The 7,467-nt window shown below is 47.9% G+C and overlaps 1 pseudogene; it reads right to left on the minus strand.

Annotated features, from left to right (window-relative positions):
- Positions 1-1,324: 1,324 nt before the first annotated feature.
- On the minus strand, positions 1,325-2,442 carry Gm12445 (annotated as a pseudogene).
- Positions 2,443-7,467: the final 5,025 nt, after the last annotated feature.

Here is a 7,467-nt window from a genome sequence, read left to right on the forward strand (position 1 = left end):
TTGGGCCCATCCCCCACCAAATCCCACCGTAACCTTGACATTGGAGCGAGTAAAAGTTCCTTTGGGAGGAGCTGTGACAAAATACCTGATGAACACAACTTCAGAAAGGAAGGTTTATTGGGGCTCACACTTAAGAAGAGACGCAGTCTGCCGTGGCAGGGAAGGATGACAGCAGCTATAAGAAGCAGTCGGTCATATTAAGCACAATGGACTGAAGCAGGGCCCGCAACAGCTTCCAGACCCACCTCCAGTGACCCATTTCCTTAATGAGATGCCACCCCCTAAAGATTCCACAACCTTGCAAACAGCACTGCCAGCCTGGGACCCAGTGTTTCACACACACACACACACACACACACACACACACACACACACACACACACACACACACGAGAGCCTGCAAGGGGGCAGTTCACACTCAAACCACAACAGGACCCAAACAGGAACTATTCAGAGACCCATGAGGAACCGAAGAACAGAGCTTCAAGCCCCCACTACCCAGAACTCTTAGCTGCACATTGAGACTTCACCTGCTTTGCACGGCCAAGGGCCTTATGAGTTACCAATGCAGGGCCTCACCACCTGAAGCCATTGAGGTCACACCTTTCGACCTTGGAACACTAGCCTACAACCCACTCACAGGCTGGAGAAGTCCAGCTTCTCCCTGACAGCCAGGGAGAAAGCCAGGGAGCTGCAGGCCCAGTGCTGGATCACAAACAGCACACTTCCAAGTGTTGAAAACCAAGACGCTGGAGGAGGGGCTTAAGAGGCCATCCTAGTAGGAGCTTAAAAGACAGTAGTGCTGAGAGCAATGTCCGGCTCAAGAGGCTTCAGATTGGAAGAATATCAGCGGCTGGGCTACAGATGGTTCCTGTGATATTCTGGCAAAGAGTGCACCTGCCTTGAGAATTGAGCTTAATTAGAATTAGAATTTAATTTAGCTTGGGGCTAAATTAAATGGTAATCGACTATTTTCTTGATGGAGTAGATTTCAAGACAGTCCAGTTTTGTTGCATTGTTATTTTTATATATATATATAAACCATACAACTTTTTATTGTTAAGTCAAAGAGGTATCAAAATTAAAGCAAAACTTACAGGGTAAGAAAGACTTAATTAATGAAACTGCTAAGGAGCATCAAAGGAAGTGGAACTGTAACTAGGCGCAGGGCAATCATGAAGTGATGAACACAGGAGGGATGAGGAGGGACAACAGTGAGAATGTGCAGAAGATTCCAGGGGAGGTGATCTCGTGTTACTTCCATCTCTCACAAGCGCCTAGGAAAATGACTAATGGGAGAAGACTTCTAATCTCCCCTATGTCCTTAAGAGCCATCCTCCCCATCGGCGCTGTCTCTGTCATCTTCTCCTTCCTCAGGCTCTTTTTCACCATCTTTCAACTCTAGCTGGTCACACACCCCCATCTTCATTATCGTCATCATCCAGCAGGTCACCCTCCTCAGCAGAGTCCCCTGCACCTGCCTCAGACTCCATCTGCACATCAGTCTCATCTTTCATCACAGAGGCACTGCTCTGCTCTTTTTCGAACTTTTCAGTCTTTATCTCTACTGCTTGCTTGCTTTGTTCTTTTTCCATTTTTTTCCAGAAGAGAATCCACTTTTTGTTTTACCTGAGTCAGCTCCTTTTTAATGGCCTGACGTCATCACCTTTCAACTTTCCAGACTTGGAAGAAGATCCCGGTTGTCCACTCTTCGAATTGAATCTACTTTTGCTCCTTTGTGAGGTGTTCCCCGAAACACACTGGTGTTTGGAAGACACCACAGCTGGAGCAATAGGAGGAGGAGGAGGAGGAGGAGGAGGAGGAGGAGGAGGAAGAGGAGGAGGAGGAGGAGGAACACAGGCTGGGTAACTGTACATCCTGTCATAACAATCCCGTTGAAAGTCGTGGTCCAAGTCAAATGAGGACCTGAGCAGAGGGGATGGAGAAGGGCACTCTGGGACTGACCTGTACATCTCTGCTGCAGATCGTTTCAGAGCAGAGGGGATGGAGAAGGGCATTCTGGGACTGACCTGTACCTCTGCTGCAGATCGTTTCACACCTGCTTTTCCTCCGTTCACTTTTGGCTCTGCAGCCAGGTTAATATCTAAAAACCTGGCCAATGATCATTCTGCAATCCTCTCCAGCTCCAGCAGCCAGGGCATTTCTTTCATTAGCATACTGGACAAAGGCAACGTCTTTATGCACAGAGCAACCCACAATTTTGCCACACTTTGAAAAGATGGCCTCCACATTGGACTTCATGACCACCAGAGTGTTGAAATTCCCAATGAATACACGGGAATTCATGGATGGAGGATCTGTCTTGTTGGTAACATCGCTAGCCATCTCCTCTGATGATGAGGTTTCTCACAAAGCTGAAAATGTAGCTGAAGATCAAAAAAATCTCACAAGAGCAAGGAGAGAGAGAAGAGACTGCCTCTCTTACTGTGGGTCTATGCCGAGACACCTTTCGCTCTCTGTCTCCTCACAAAATCTGCATGGTTATTATTAATCACTCTTATGTAGGTTTACAATGAAAAAGAGCAAGTAGATACAAAATTTTTTAAATTACATGTGTGTGTATACTGTATATGTACATATTGTATATATAGTTACAGTTTAAAGAGGAAAACAACACCAATAAATTTAGGTTTGGAGCAGAAGCTAAGAAGAGGTGCACTTAGGGTAAGACTCCAACCACCCGAGCTTCCAACTTGTGGAGAGAAAATACCTAACCAATTTTCTTCTCCTAAAGAACAACAAACAAAGGCTAACACAAATGTAATTCAAGGGGGCAGGCCTGTGGGCAGCTATGCTTGTCAGCATCATCTGCACGGTTCTTGCTTTAGCATCATGAAAGGCACGTGAGTAACGGGCTGCAGCATCTTCTTCTGTGATTGGCAAGGGGGTTGGGGGAACCCCTGGGGCCAGGCAGTGTGTGGCGGGTAGGGAAGACCCTGGGTGGTGATTTGATGTCTATGATGCCAATTCAGTTATGTTCCATGGACCAGGGAATCCAGTCACAATCCAATTTGTGTTCTTTGTATGAATGCTATTATTTTTATTTTACATTATTATCATTATTGTTATTTTAAGCGGTGTCTTGTATTGTACAGGTTGCCCTCAAACTCTATTTGTAGCCAAAGATGACCTTGAACCCCTCATCTTCCTGCCTCCACCTCCGGAGGAAAGCACCACCATGCATGATGTTTTGTTTTGTTTTGTTTGTTTTGTTTTTCTGACAGGGTCTCACTCTATAGCCCAGGTTAGACTAGAACTCACTGTAGCCCAGGCTGGTTTCAAACACAGCAATCTGCTTCAGCATCCCAACCTTTAGAATCGCAGGCACGCGTCACCACATCCCCTGTCCTAGTGTACTCTGGACAGTCCACATTCTTCTGTGTCATCAAGTCATTGTCCATGATGGTCCCTCCTCAGAAAGGCTTTTCCTGCCCCTCCCCCTTGTCTCTCCCCATAGCACAGGTTCAGGAACCCCAGCTGAATGGATAGCTTCCTGTTTGGCTCCACTCTCTCATCAGCAAGGTATGAGTTCTGTGGAACTGAAGACTGTGTGTCTTTCTCTTGGTGACCTCTGTAGTGTCCAGCACAGGATAAGTAAAGCCACATCAGCTTCCTAGGAAGGCAAATACTGGTGAGGCAGGATGTATTCCTGTAGACTTCTCCACAGCCCAGAGACCCCACTGTGGATGGAAGCCTGCAGCCACATGGCTATTTAAATAAATAAAATTAAAGTTCAGGTCCTTCAACCCACTGGCTGCGGTTCAGGGGCTCCGTAAACACACTTGGATGCTGGTTACTGACTGGACAATACAGGTACACATTGATATCATTATTTAAAAAAAAAAAAAAAGAGGGGGAGGGAGGGGAGAGAAGCAAAGAGGAGGGGAGGGGAGGAGAGGGGATGGGTGGAGACTCAGTAATTGTTCCCCTAATGCCTACACTGGGCCAGCATCCACTGCAACCTTTGAGGGAGGCCATCATTCTGTTAACAGACAGACAAGTTGGTAGGAAGCAGGCCGATAGAAACCATGCCCAGGTCAACCAGGAAGCCAGCCCTGTCCCCCACCCCTGGTTAAAGCAACATCCTCTCTGCTTCCTCTCCCTCCTTCTCCTCCTTGACCTGTTTCTCTGTCTGTGCAATGGGATGCTGGAATTCAGATTTATGCTCTGAAATGGTGCAGCAGCAACAGGGAATTAGAAGAAACCGTCTTCAGTGGGAAGAGAGTGCGTGTTCCTCCTTTGCTTAATAACCACCGATTAGTTAATCCTCAGAGCAGCTTGGCGAGTTACTAGCTATCATTAGCCCCAGTTTACAAGCAGCAAGTTAAAGGCGAGAGGGATTGGCCCCGGGCTCAGGGCAGGGAAAGGATCAGTGAACACCCAGCAGACGCTACAAATTGCTTACAGATTGAGGGAGGGATGACAGAGGGGCCCGAGGAGGCCCGAGAGGGGAGGGGCCGGCAGAAAGCTACTTCCATCATCAGACAATTCCAGTGCCTTTGACAACATCTGAGGCAGCCCTCTGTGCGCTGCAGTTAGGCCGACGCCTTCAAGAAGGAGTGGATAAGCCAAGAGTCCCACAGCTGGAATTACCGGCCAGGGGTTCTCAGCCAAGCTGCCCTGCTGGCTCCTAAGAACGGAGTCCTCTGCCACCCTTCCTGAATTCTTAGGGAAAGCAGTCAGCTATAAGCCCCTAGGGATTAAGAGGGCACTAATGGCCTGTGACAAAGGCAGCAGGATAAACTCGGCTCTGCAGACTAAACAAGGCTCAAGGGGCCAAGTCAAACAAAGCAGTAGTTTTGCGCTGGCCAACAGGAATGGCCCAGCCTCTCGGGCGGCCAGTCTCTCATCTCACCCTGGAATCTCCTCTGGTGGCCTTTACCCCTTGTCCCACTGAAGGCTAGACCAAAGCACGTCTGTAATAGTTCTCGCTATGGTCAGCCCCACTTCCTATCATAGACCACACCTCCTCGCTCTGGCGGTCCATACTTCCTATCATAGACCACGCTTCCTGGAGACCACACCTCCAACCCCAGCCACTAGAGGAGGAAACTGCTCAGAGAGGAGAGGAAGATACTTGTCCTGGAATCACACGCCAAGTGAAACAACCTTGGGACCCAAGACCCCTTGATTCCCACTTCACCAAGACCCCAAAAGTCTTCCTTAAGTTAGTTTCACACAACTGTGAACATCAGAATAGAGGGAGCTGGGTTCAGGATCTTCTCTGCATGGGGAGGGCGTCGCAAGATTTTCGGGAGATGCCTGAAACCACAGGCAGAACCAAACCTGATAGAAAATATACTTTTTCCTATATATATAACTATGACAATTTAACTTCTAAATATGCACAGTAAGAAATTAACGATGATAATGAACCAAGCATAGTAACACCCTCTATTCAGTTATGTCTCAAAGCATCTATTGCCCCGTGCATCTTAGGACCCTATATATGTGCATACATATAGGCACACACACACACACACACTCACACACACATGCACGCACGCACACGTATAACTTTTTTTCAAATCCTATTTTTAATCATGGTTCTTAAAGACTTTAACCTCCCTGCTAGCCCACCACCCACTAGAAGTCGTGGAAAAGAAAGAATACGGGGTGGGGGGTAGCGGGAGGGGACCTGTTTAGAAAGATTCTTTGGAGCAACTCCCATCTGTGTTGTCTGGAAATCAGCAGTTCTGTTCACAGGTTAGCAGGCAACGGCAGCTCGATCCACTCGCAAACACTTTATGGATACACCAGCAGTCCAGTTCTGTAGAGTTGGGTTAACAAACACGAATCAGCAGTGGTGACATGACCGAGCAGAGACAGCCAGGCCTCAGCATAGGTTCAAGGCAGCAGGAGGGATCAGGAGGGACACCAGGAGAAGTTCTCTGCTATGCCTCTCACAGGGAAGGGAAGATCAGTGCAGACTCACAAGCATTGCACAGCTAGCTGTAACAGCAAGCCAAGCTCAGTCTCTGTTACTCCGTGGAGTCCTATTTATACCCTCCACACATCACGTGTTCAGCCAGGTCTTGCCTCAGCACGTGCATCCAGTCAGGCCAAGTCCAAGGAGTCCCAAAATATATCACTCAACTACACAATGTAAGGTGGACCAATACATGCGTGTTAATAGCAAAGAATCTGTCATCATGTGTCATCGTGTTTGCTTTAGCAGAACATCCTCTCTCCTGTGTCTGCTTCAGCCAAACATTCCTTCATGAGTCTGCCTTAGCCTTTCACCCATGTCTACTTCAGGAAAACACACCTTTGTGTGTTTGCCCCAGCAAAACCCCATCGAACACAACTGACTCTCCAGAGAACCATTAAATTCCCACTTCACGCACATGCACACATATATGCACTGGAATTTTTTTCAGCCATAAAGGATGAAGTTATGTCATCTGTGGAAAAATGGTTGCAACTGGAAATCATACTAATCAAATTGTCAGTCTCAGGAAACAATGTTTTCTTTTATTTGTGCATCCTAGATTTATACACCAATAAAACCGCACATGTGCAGAGGATATGAAAATAGGACCATAACTCCTTTGTGGAACTGGGGGAACTGGGGAGTGGGTGGAGAAAGGGGTAGCAGGGTGTGTGGGGCAGGCAATGTGCTCAGGGTACACTATGTGTAAAATGGCTTGTGTGGAAAATGACCGTGTATAAGGAGTATAACAAAACTTTAAACTCTAATTTTAAAAATTCCCTCCCACTCTGGAGCTCTGTGATCTCCATAGCTTAATGATGCTGTGGACACCAGAAATGAGGCAAAGAATGGACCACGCATGCACGCACGCAGGTTGCCCCTGCCTGTAGACGCCACACAGCTTCGGTAGGGCTCTGGGTCATTTAGTCTATATCCTTCTGTCTGTTCCCAGAGATGAGCCAAGTCATTGCTGGCACTAAGAGATTGTCCCACAGGTGACAACTCTCGGACTTTTTGAGAGCTGGGGGAACTTGGCAATTCAAGCTGAGGGAGCCGCAAGAGAGCACTAAAGTGAGTGTCAAAGTCCCACTGCCCCTGACCTAGACACACAGACACCCCTCCCCCACTCCGTCACCAGCTGTTGTCACCCTTTACTCCAGCCATCAGTGTGCAGGATTGATGCTGGACATTTCTGAATGCAGTCCCCTTCCTATACAGAACTGTGTAGAACTCGATACAGAAAAGTGAAAACGACCTGTCACTGACGCAGAAGCTGCACGGCATCTCACTCCTTGCCTCCGGGTTCCCAACAGGAGCAAGAAGAGATCTGTCTGGAGAAGATTAAGGTAGGACTGGTCTCTGCCAACCAGAGAGACACAAGACGGGTCCCTGCTCACCTCTGTATGCATCAATTTTAAGCCTCGGGAGGGGTCTGTGTAGCCTCCACTGTGTGGATCAGAGGGTGTGGGCATTGTCTTGCCTTGCCTGCCAACGGTCAGGTGGCTACCATTCCA

This window comes from Mus musculus, chromosome 4 (assembly GCF_000001635.26).
Source record: "Mus musculus strain C57BL/6J chromosome 4, GRCm38.p6 C57BL/6J".
Classification (NCBI taxonomy): domain Eukaryota; kingdom Metazoa; phylum Chordata; class Mammalia; order Rodentia; family Muridae; genus Mus; species Mus musculus.